At 43.7% G+C, this 12,461-nt stretch overlaps 1 protein-coding gene across 2 annotated transcripts in view; it reads right to left on the bottom strand.

Moving 5' to 3' along the window:
* Positions 1-12,461, bottom strand: part of ARHGEF9 (Cdc42 guanine nucleotide exchange factor 9) — a 348,163-nt gene that overhangs the window by 180,251 nt on the left and 155,451 nt on the right. The gene's annotated exons all lie outside the window — the stretch shown is intronic.

Genomic DNA, 12,461 nt, shown 5'->3' with positions numbered 1-12,461 from the left:
GTGCCCTATGGTTAACTGAATGTGTGTGCTCCAAGTGTGTCAATGTGAAAGTATACCCCACATGTATATCCCATGTGTATCCCAAATATACTCGACATATGTCTGAGTATGTGCATCACATGTGACCTATAGTGTGTGTGTGTACATGTGGGTATGGGTAGAGGGCATGGATAGACAGCAAGACTGAATTAATTTTCCTCCTGCACAATCTGTTTCTAACAGGTGTCCTCTAAGACACTTGGATTAATCTGCTCCTAAGCAGGTCAGAGGACATGGGTTTGAATTTCATCTGTCACTTTCTGAATATGGTGTTCATAGGTGCTTTCCCCAAGAGGATTAGCCACCACTCCATTTATCCAAGAGGCCTCAAAAATATGAGGTCTAGCAGCCAAGAGTTGAACAGAGAGACAAGACAAGGATCAAGGACCAACTATGAGAATTTGGGCAAGTCCTTGACTCTCCCCAGACAGCAGGTTCCCAAGCAGTACTGTAAGGGAGTGGGCTTATGGGTTCTTCCTCATTCTCATCCAGTGACCTTCTCAGTTTAAGCACCATGGACTAACATTGGTCCCTCCCACAACCACTACCACCACTACAAAAAGACAGTGCATAGATATGTGCATATGGATTAGCACCTACAGCTGTCTCATTCTAGCTAGGCACCCTCTAGCCCTGGACAAACTACTGGTTGCCTCCCTACATTTGTCATTCCACACTCATTTTTCCAGTGTCCTGAGCCACCTGGAGTAAAAGGGATAAAGTCCTAAAGGCATACAATCTTCACTAAAGCTCAGGCAAAATGAGATGGGGTTTACCCAAAGCATTCCTTCCCCATCCTTTGGGATGACTGTGGGAACTAGTGATGGTACTAAGCCAGGTTTTAGGCTCAAGGCATGACCAGATAAATCTACAAAGAGAAAACCTCCAAACAGGGCACGAAGGGCCATAGGATCTAGGGCCACTCTTCTGCATTTGGCAAGGCCTCTCATGCATCCCTGGATGATATGTGGGTGGACTTATCATAGGTCAAATAGATGTACCTGAGCTGCCTATTAGTGGTTCAGTGCCAACCTAGCCAGAGTTATATAGTGACATCTGCCTAGTTTTCTCTGCTATCTTGATTAACTTTTATAATAAGACATAGATAGAAACAAAGTGCAGAAGGCATCTTTAGAATGAACTCCTTGCCCAAGGCCATTTGGTATGGGTGGGTTGATAACAGCTAACTATATATGCTATGCTCTTTCTAGTACACCACTGCTTTTAAGAGGAAACACTGATAGTTTCAATTTACTTAGCCATAAAATGGGAAGAATCCTGGCCTTGCTCACCTCATAGAATTGTGAGAAAAGACAAATGTGGCAGGAATAAAAAACTATACAGTAGTTTTTATCTTCTTGCCCTGTCCCCGGGGCAATGAGAATTTTCCAAACAAAACGATACAGATAAAGGTGAAAAGTGCAGATTTGTTCTAATTAGGTCATTTGTCCGCAGCCTTCGATTTCCAACATAACTCTTAATCATATCATGAAATCCAGTAATGCTCATCACAAATTCTAGCTAAGGACCTGGGAGCAAAGAATTGTTTTTTAATTTCCAAGTGCCTAGGTGATTCTGGCTTGATGGACTTGAAAAGGCACTAAATAAAAACACAATTAACTTTGGCTTTCTTCCACATTCCTCTTTTATCTTTGCAGAAGATAGGGAGAAAGAAAGCTAGTCTGGTATTCATAGCACCATGTGTGGCCAGGTTGCGAGGTGGGTGGAGCTGGGGGTAAATAAAAGAAAGCTTCTTATAAAGAAAAAAAATCCCAGCTTCTCACCAATGACCCAAGACATGGGCTGGGACGTAGGGATTCTATCCTTCCAAGGGAGGAAAGTAAAAGAGGCCTCCAAGTTGTAACAGAGAGAAATGAGGCACAAGGACAATGGGATTTGTTCAAGGTCACCCAGCAACTAAGTTCATATTTGCGGCTCCTCTTTATTCATGTGTAAGCCTTTCACTAACAAATCCTTTCCAGAGAGCCTACCAAGTGTCAGGCCCCTCCACTACAGCAGTCACCCAGAGATTTCAGCCTCAGAAAGTTCTCAGGGATTATCAGCCTCAATTAACAGAAAAGAAAACCAACTCATAGAGGCTAAGTGACTTGCCCAAGGTCACAGAGCTAAACAACGACAGACAACTAGTTCAGTGATCCTTTGCTTTCTATATAGATTTCTATATAGATTTCCCTTACCATCCCTGAAAGACAAGAGCAGCTTGCAAGTCTCATGGGTCCAGGAACTCACATCCTTGCAAGGCAATGCTCTAGCTCCAGTACTGCTTCAAACATACTGTTTCCTTGGGTGAGCCCTTTCTCATTCTGAGCCTAGTTACATAGCCTCCAAAATGAGGGAATTCGACTCAAGACAGCTGTAACACCCCTTTTCTAGAAGATACAGCTGTCTGGAATGACTTTAAATGGCACTGTAACTTCCAGAGCTTGAGCCCAGATCAGGCAATATATGACGATATATCCCTGAACCTCATTTTTCTCATCTGTAAAATGCAGGTAATCCCAGTTTTACCTACTTCACAGGGCCACAGAGAAGATCAAGTGAGAAAATGTGAAAAACCCACTGAAAAGTTTAAGTTTAAAACAGTGAGAGAGAGAGAGAGACAGAGAGAGACAGAGAGAGAGAGAGAGAGAGAGAGACGAGAATCAAGCGAGCATCCACTAGCCCCAGTTGCTTTTCTCTAAATCCAAGTAGAGAAAGTGTCTATGCATGTTTTATCCAATAAATCTTCCTGAGCCCTCCTATGCAGTTCAATCTGGATTCTCAAGACAAGCACCTCAGGTGGTTGCAAGGTCCAAAGGAAATTAATAAATCCCTCCACTCCCTTTAGTCCCTAAACACGAAGGAGTCTCATCATTTTGCCTGTTCTGAGACTTCCCACCATGCCAGCTCTATCAAATCCTCTCCTAGGGATGCCTAGCTCCACTATGCGTCTTTCCCAGTGCCAAAGCACCCACTGCCCAGCCCTCCTGCCAACCAGCATGGTTCACAGAGGGAGGAGGAAGAGAGTGGGCAGAGGAGAGGCTGTGGGAGGTACAGCTAAAAGTAGATGCTGCCTTTAGGCACCACACTCTGAGGGGGTGGGGGTGGGCTCAGCACATCCTTCTTGCAGCCAGCTGGGCACGGAGGTGCATCCTTTCTCTCCTCTAACGAAGGCAGGCAGACAAAGAGATCAGAGCTGCCAGAACTATTCCCAGAGCTGACTATGGACGCACAGTGCTAGGCTCCTCTGGACCCCGAGGGTGGATGGCTGAGCAACACTGTGTTGCTTCCAGGGCTCCCTGCCTCAGAAGAACTGATGTAGTCTGCAGGAGATTCAGTGTTCCCCCCACCCCATCTGAATGCCTGGCATCCTAAGGGCCCTGACAGGCCTGTTCCCCTTTAGGAGGTTACATAATACTCTTGTTCTCTCAGCCTCTCTGTCAGCTCTCTCTCTCTCCAACCGAACCTGAGAGAGCATTCAGGTCTCTGATACAGCCAACAGAGCATAGAGCCAGAACACTATAGCAGAGGTAGCAGGTTATAGGGGGCAAGGGCCTGATTTGATGACTCAGGAACTCAGACCCATCACTGCAACCTTGGATAAGTCCCTTTTCCCTTCAGTGCCTTAATTTTCTCACTTGTAAAACAGGAAGGGGAGAGGCATGCAGATCTCCAAGGTACTCTAATCTCTGCCCCTATGTGATTCTCTATGTGAATCCTGGCCACATAAATGAAAGACAACCCCCCAACCCGCCTCTTACATCCAAGGTTGTCCTATCTTCCAAGTAATCTGGCTGAGCTGGGCAGATCCTTCCCCACTCTTCTAATTCTAATTCCCCTAATGAATAAGGTCTGCACTTGCAAGTCTGGAACTCTAGACTCTGTCCGCCACTTCTGTCCCAGGCCCATTTCAACCAGACAAGTTTTGCTTTTTCAGGTTTTATAGAGAAGCTACTGGCTCAAATTTCATTTGAGAACATGATTCTTCTACTAAATCTACTCCTCATTTTAGTGACATGGAAACAGAGGCCTAGTGGTTTTGATCAAGTTCTGGGGTTTGATCAAGTTCTGGGAGCAAGGTAGGTACAGAGCCACAGCTTGCTCTTAAGGGGCCCAAGGCCATTTTTTTCTCCTACTAAAGAACTGCCTTCCATATGCTGTCTCTCTGTCATGCATGCATAATTTCCTCTCTTCACTACTACTAACTCTCAACCTTGATGCTCAAAGATCAAATGCCCAGTTCTTGTCAGGGGCCTGAAACTAGCACAGAAGACTGATAAGAACAAGAAAGAACTGGCCTCAGACAAATCCCTCCCTTAACGTCTCCTTTTCCACCAGGTTGTCCCTTTGTTCCTTTCTTCAAAGTTTCCTCTTCAGTTCCGCTCTATGTCAGTGATGGCTTTTCAATTCTCAGAGTCATGACCATATTCTGACCACAGAGTCCACTATGCAGGCTACACTGGAAGAACTGCAAAGATCTGCTGTCAAGAGGCCTGGGTTCTAGGCCAGGAATTACCACTTTCTGAATGTGTGACCTTGAGTAAGTCACTTAATCTCATTGTGCATCAGTTTCCTCAACTACTTCCAGATTTGAGGAAAAAGCCAATGAAATAACTAGGAAACTTTATTCATTTAAATTCTTATTAACAGTAGTAGTAGTATTAATTAAATGAATGGCTACTTAAAATTCTGCAGAATTTTAATTCTCAATTATCCATGCAACATGTATCTTTAACAACAAATACTAAATCCCATAGTAGCATCCCCCTGACACTCAGTTCACTGTAGGGCTCCCTTCCTTGTGGGCAGTGTGTGCTCAATGAATACAACCTACAGTTCAGTTGTCCTAGAAGAAACCTAAGCTAAATATAATTAGGAAGGCAAGCCTATTACCCCCTAACATCACCCTGTGCACTCCAAACCTGCTATAACAGATATTTGGATTACCTACTGGTTTTGAATAACATGCTTAATCATTTTTTTTTTCGCTGTATGCGGTCTACTAAATCTACTCCTCATTTTAGTGACATGGAAACAGAGGCCTAGTGGTTTTGATCAAGTTCTGGGGTTTGATCAAGTTCTGGGAGCAAGGTAGGTACAGAGCCACAGCTTGCTCTTAAGGGGCCCAAGGCCATTTTTTTCTCCTACTAAAGAACTGCCTTCCATATGCTGTCTCTCTGTCATGCATGCATAATTTCCTCTCTTCACTACTACTAACTCTCAACCTTGATGCTCAAAGATCAAATGCCCAGTTCTTGTCAGGGGCCTGAAACTAGCACAGAAGACTGATAAGAACAAGAAAGAACTGGCCTCAGACAAATCCCTCCCTTAACGTCTCCTTTTCCACCAGGTTGTCCCTTTGTTCCTTTCTTCAAAGTTTCCTCTTCAGTTCCGCTCTATGTCAGTGATGGCTTTTCAATTCTCAGAGTCATGACCATATTCTGACCACAGAGTCCACTATGCAGGCTACACTGGAAGAACTGCAAAGATCTGCTGTCAAGAGGCCTGGGTTCTAGGCCAGGAATTACCACTTTCTGAATGTGTGACCTTGAGTAAGTCACTTAATCTCATTGTGCATCAGTTTCCTCAACTACTTCCAGATTTGAGGAAAAAGCCAATGAAATAACTAGGAAACTTTATTCATTTAAATTCTTATTAACAGTAGTAGTAGTATTAATTAAATGAATGGCTACTTAAAATTCTGCAGAATTTTAATTCTCAATTATCCATGCAACATGTATCTTTAACAACAAATACTAAATCCCATAGTAGCATCCCCCTGACACTCAGTTCACTGTAGGGCTCCCTTCCTTGTGGGCAGTGTGTGCTCAATGAATACAACCTACAGTTCAGTTGTCCTAGAAGAAACCTAAGCTAAATATAATTAGGAAGGCAAGCCTATTACCCCCTAACATCACCCTGTGCACTCCAAACCTGCTATAACAGATATTTGGATTACCTACTGGTTTTGAATAACATGCTTAATCATTTTTTTTTTCGCTGTATGCGGGCCTCTCACTGTTGTGGCCTCTCCCATTGCGGAGCACAGGCTCCGGACACGCAGGCCCAGCGGCCATGGCTCACTGGCCCAGCCGCTCCGCGGCACGTGGGATCCTCCCGAACCGGGGCACGAACCTGTGTCCCCTGCATCAGCAGGGCTCTCAACCACTGCGCCACCAGGGAAGCCCTGTTTAATCATTTTGATCATTAGTATTAATCACAAAGTAAGCACAGATCATTAAAGCTGGAAGAAATATTTGAAGCTATCTAATGCACCTGACCTTATGTTACAGATGAGGAAACCAAATTTCAGAGGGGAGAGGTAATCTGACCAAGGTCACCCAGCAAATGAACAGAATCTTCTGCACTATTATAGAAAATGCATAGGGACTAACTATTTTCCTGAAAGGTTCAAACCATCTCACGGCTGATAATTTAAAATCCAAATAGGTCCTCAGACTACTCACTCTCTAGGGTTGAGTCCTCCTTTTTAAGGTGGGCACAAGCCCCTAGAATTCATCAAGGCCCCCACAATCCTAGAATAAAATCTCACCATCTGTGAAACCTGCCTATTCACGTGTGTGATAAGCCAGATTCAGGCTGAGCTGACATTTCCTTTGAACATAGCAGTCATTCTCATCCCTGGCTGAACATTCCTGTCGCCTCAGGGAGCTTTTAAAAAAATATTAATGCCAGGGCCTCACCATGACCAACTCAATCAGATCTCCCCCAGAGATTTTAGGAATTGTTGTTAGCCTTGTTAACTCCCCAGGTGATTCCAATGTGCAACCAAGGCTGAGAACCATAGTGTAAATGGAAACAATTCAGCCAACCAAGAGAAACACACACAAAGAGTTTCCTAAACTGTTTGAAAACCAAATATATTCTTTTTTTTAAACATCTTTATTGGAGTATAATTTCTTTACAGTAATGTGTTAGTTTCTGCTTTATAAAAAAGTGAATCAGCTATACATATAACCAAATATATTCTTTTAAAGCTAAATCTATGATGTCCCGCTTTTCCAAAGAGGGGAAAAGAAAGTGGTACACAAAACCTACAGTTGTGGCACTGACCCTCAGGCAAATCCTGGACTCAATTAGGAAACATATGGTTTGGGGGTACTGAAAAAACTTAGGGAACCCTGGAGCCTGCAACAGGATTTACCAGGGGTAAGATGCCAAGTGACTCATATTCCTTTTTTTGATAGGGTCATTGCCTTGGTAGATGATCGCTATGAAACTAGCATACATCTTGATGTCCACAAAGCATACAACAAATCCATCATGCCGCATTATCCTCATTAACATGTTAACAGGATAGATGATGTTAGCACCCAGTGGATTCTGCACTGGCTGACCAGATATACACAAAACTTAACCAGCTCCAACTCCAAGAGGCAGCTCTGATGAGTTGCCAGAGGAGCTAGCATTAACCCCATTATATTAAACATTTTTTTGAATCAACAACTTGGATGATACTTATTCAGTTTTCAAATAATGCAATGCTAGAAGAGACTGCTAATCTGTTTCATGGCATTAAGGGGAAAGAAATTTAAAATGTCAAAAGCTAGAATAGACCAACCAAAAAAATAAACTTAACTGATGCAATGCTAGAAGGAACTGCTAAGTTTTGGCACAATGAAGCAAATTTTTAAAAAACCATAAAAGGCTACAGTAATGGATCAACCAAACAAAATTCAATGAGTTTGGTTCAAAAAAGCCTGAAGTTTGGTTCAAAAGGCCAACTTCACAACAGCACAGAGGACTGGACTAGACAGCAAAGGCTTTGTGCCTACAGCCCAAAAGGCTCTTAACCTTGGCTGTATGTTTGAATCATCTTGGGAGCCTTAAATATAATTTTTTTAAAAAAAGCTGCCTGGGACCAATCCTGTGATAATTAAATCAGAATCTCCCAGAGTGGAGACTTGGCATGGGTACTTAAAAACTCTCCAGCTGATCTGTATGTTCACTGAGGATTGAGAACCAGTAGAAGACTGCAATATTAAATATTTCACAGACCAAAGTCCCTTTGTACTTGATCCTGATGAGGTGGCACCTGGAGTAGCATGATCAGTTCTGGGCAGCACGTTTAAAATATATATACAGAAAAATTAGAGTTCTTTAAAAGGAAGGACAATTGTATGAAAACTGTAGTTCCTTCAAAACATTCTGTATTTTAGAATTCACCAATTCACACTGCCTTTCTCCTTGAAGATCCCAAATAGTGAGTTTTCATAAGACTAAAGGGAACTCTTTGATGTATATTCAAGATTAAAAGGCAACATTTTATTGAATAAAGAATTCTGTGCAAAATTGCTATATAAATGAAAGGTATGAAAAAGCACTAAAAATGAAAGCAAGTAGCTGAGGAAGCTAGTATGACTTCAGGGGTGACTCACACTCTTCCCCTTCCACCTGACTCCATTCAGCTTCACACTAGCTGGGAATGATCAACTCTGACTCTCTCCCACTCTCCATCTGAAAGGCAGACCCACTGTCCCATCCCACCAATCTCTCTTTTACTTCTCTCATCTGTAAAACCAGGAATAACAAGTATCCCTATCCACTTCACAAGGCTGATGTGATGCTCAAAATTAGAAAAGATACGGAATTTCTCTGTAAACCCTATAGGCCCATGCACTGACAAGGGATTATCAGTATTGTCATTACTGGACTGTTTCCTGAGTCTTCTCTCTCCACTAGACCCTCCCCCCTTCTAGTTTTTCCACTCAGTACTTTGGTGCCAGGGCAAAGCACCATAACAAATACTCTTGAGTATCTATACCCACCTAATGACAGGAAATACTCTGGGTAGACATGAGAAGAGCTAAGCTTTGATCAAGGATTCCAGGAAAGCCAGAGACTCAGTTGGCCTCAACAAGTTGCAGAGCTAGAAATAAGAGCTCAAGAGTCTAAGATTCCCCACCTCCATCCCACTTCTTGGGGCAAAGCCACTGGGACTGAAGCCAGATGGTCTGTGGGAGGTCTTCTGAGGAGGCAGTTATTTTTGGAGAACAGGCTCAATTCCCAATCATGCCTCTGTCCAGAGCAAGTACTCCACAGGCCAAGGAGAGCAGAGGCCAAGATGGCAAACAGAGGCAAAAAGAAGGACATACTTTAGCAGCATCCCTGCAACTGCCAGAGTGTTTCCTCTGATCACAGCCAAGCACTCAGTCTGGGCCTCACCATAGGGCAGAAGAGCACCTCACCCAAAGGCTCACTGGGATCCCTCAGGTCCCTAGCAACTTAATCACACACACACACACACACACACACACACACACACACACACACACACACACACACACATATACAAGTGGATGAGAAAATCTGAGTCAGGGCCCAAGCCCTGTTCACCAAACCAATAATCAAACTGGCCTCTCCAATTTGCCCAGCCATCTCAGCTGGAAACTATTCAGAGACCAACAACATAGAAACAACAACAACAAAAATAAAACAACAAAAAAAAGCAAATTCCACACTGCAGCTGGGCTGGGCAGGGTTCTCTAGCCACAAACAAAACTGGGGCACAGTGCAGAGGCAGATGTTACAGGTTCTGACAGATAGAGGCTGTCTCAATGGGGGGTAAAGCACTGCTCAGTTTGTTCCCACCACGCTATCCCTTCACCGCCTCCCTGTGTCAGCCAAAAGGCATGGTTAGACAAAAATATTTTTCAGGGCCTGCAGACCTCCTTGCACTAAAGCTAGGCTGTGAAATGGCTCATTTAATCTTAAGGAGAAGGCAGTGACTATAGAGGGATTTGAACCCAGGAGCCTTCCAATAAACAGTCCCATGGCTGGGATGCAGCTAAGCTCTGTAGGCCTTCTGTGGATACGTTTTCTAGGCCTTTGCAGGCAATGAGGATCTTGCTCTCTATTTGTCCCCTCCCCAAAAGCACCTCTTCAAGTCCTGCTTGCCAGCTCCCCCTTTGCTCCAGAGGCGTTGGTGCCTGGACATTTAAAGTGTGGGCTCTAGAGCTCAGCAGGAGCTGAGTGATGCAGGAGTTGCTAGGATACCGGTTGAGGACATTTTCTTGAATCCCCTAGTGGGGAGCTGGGAGTCAAAATTCTTGAGCTGGTAGCCAAAAGTTATCCTCTACAAAGGAGTCAGAGAGGAGGAAAGGGAACAAGGAACTTTGTCAGGAATAGTTGGGACACATCAGGAGGAAAAGCCCTCTTCCTTCTAACCCACTTACAGTAGGGATGGTCGGGGAGAGAGAGGAGGTTATATCAAGGGAGGTAGGAAAGTCTTAGAAGGGGGAAGATGAAGAGGCAGGAAAGGGAAAAAAAAGTCAAAATGCAGAGTGTTCCACTCCTCTCAGCTGCATTTTTCATTTTCTCCTACTCTTTTCTCTTTTTGCATACCTCACAAGTCTGAAGTAGAAATGCCAAACCTTTAGGATTCACACAAGTAAAAAGTCACCCTGCTCTCTACTCCCTAAACTCCCTTTTAGCTGCTCTAGGGTGGCCTGCCATCTGGCTAGCAGCATCCCCTTATTTGCCTAGAAATAAGTTAATTTGAAAAATATTTACCCATTTCACAAACTAAATTACTGATGAAAGGGCTCTTTCAAGCCACCCCTTTACTCTGAAGCTGTGTGTGGTAGGGGGAAAGCTGGTATGGGGGACACTCATCCATCCTAGCACCAGTCAAATCCTTATAGGCCACAGAACAAGGAGGCCTTTCAGAACTGTGAAACTGCTGTTTTTCCTCATTCCTAGCACAACCAACCCCCATCCACATTCAGGAGTGTGCACCCCCCCACACATACACACACAGAGCAGGGTGTGCACACACACCCACGTACATACTGTCACACAACCTACACACATACCTTCCCAAAGGCTTTCTGCCAAGGGTCTGTCAGGCACCCAGAGGTGAAGGCTGTGGCATTTCATGACACATAATTTGTCATAAACCTGGCTCAAAGACCAGCCTTGGAGAACCCTTTCTCCCTTGGGGGAAAAAAAATCAAAAAGCATTCTATTGTTGTAGTCCAGTTTTCTTCCCAGGTAACTAGGTAAAAAATCTCTTAGGTAAAACTTAAGTTTCTCCAGATACCAGCAAACAGATATTTCCTCCCTCCCCACTCCCATCACCCCTTAATTAACATTTCATTTGCCTTTCACTTGTCTTTCCAGTTCACCAGCCTCTGATTTCAACTGCCTATGGACACCCAAAATCACAGAAGGCAAGGACATAGTCCAACCATCCCCAAATGCCAGTGTTATAGGGAATCCCAAACTTACTGAGGAGGAAAAAATTGCTCAATGTCAAACAGTCACTGAACAGAGAGGACCAAGGTCTGCAGCTGCCCATCCTACAGCCCTTCCTCACTCTCCAACACTGTCTCAAAACAAAGTGCCCAGCTAAAATATCAGTTTACTTTAGACAATACTGTTGGAGCAAATGCAGGGAGGGATGGGGAAAGGGACTCACTAGATTCTCTTTGCAAAAAGCAAGTTCTTAGTTCAACCCAGTGGCTCCCACAAAGGGACTAAAGAGTAAATAATAAGAGTCAATGCCAGCAGACTTCCCAGATCATGCTTACACCATGGTACCAACTGAATTAAAAAATCAGTTGCTCACCCACACAGAACCATTGAGAGCACACCCTGAGGCTCAAAACCTCTTCTAAAGCCATAAAACAATACTCTTTGGGTCCTGAGGTCAGGAAAATTTCAAGAGCCCCCTTCACAGCCTTCAAAGTCATTTCCAAAGAGTCTGAACAACAGTACATGGAACTTGAGAGCACAATGCCAGCAGATCTGCACATCACTCATGAACAGCCGCCCACATGGGTGTAGAGGGAACATGTGTGTGGATGTGTATGTGCCCTGATTCATTGCTACATGAGACATAATTGGCACTCTTTCAAGTCAGGTAAGAAACAGAATGAAGAAGACCTGCCTACATCAGTGGGTGGGGGGTGAGGGGTATTATGCACACTGGCATCAGAGACAATTTTTTTCCTGGCTTTGCCAAGAGCTTTCTTAGGGGAAACAGAAATATACAAATAATAACAGTAGCAATATTAACAGCAACCACCACCACTACCACCAGATACAGACATGCAAATAAGTGTCAAATTGGAATGCTGCTTCTAGCTCATGTTTTCCAGAGCTTTCATCCCATTCCATCCAGACTTTTTTTTGGGGGGGGGGTGCTCAAAACTCTCAATTTAGCATGATACATACTTTCATTTTGTCATGGAAACCTTCTAATTAGAAAGACTTCTGATTTTAAAGAACAAACAAGGAAGCAAACAAAACCACTTTCTCATTAGCACTAGCAAGTTCTATTTAAAATGTAGTTCAAGAACATCTTTGCAAATGAGATTACCCCAAAGAGGCATATCTAAATACATTATTCCCAAGGTAGGTAGAGAGATGGCTTTTGTTGTTTTTTGGAGGACATACAG

Source organism: Lipotes vexillifer, unplaced genomic scaffold (assembly GCF_000442215.2).
Source record: "Lipotes vexillifer unplaced genomic scaffold, Lipotes_vexillifer_v1.1 scaffold1593, whole genome shotgun sequence".
NCBI lineage: Eukaryota > Metazoa > Chordata > Mammalia > Artiodactyla > Lipotidae > Lipotes > Lipotes vexillifer.
The sequence above is the reverse complement of the archived record's forward strand: the minus strand, read 5'-3'. Positions and strand labels throughout refer to the sequence as shown.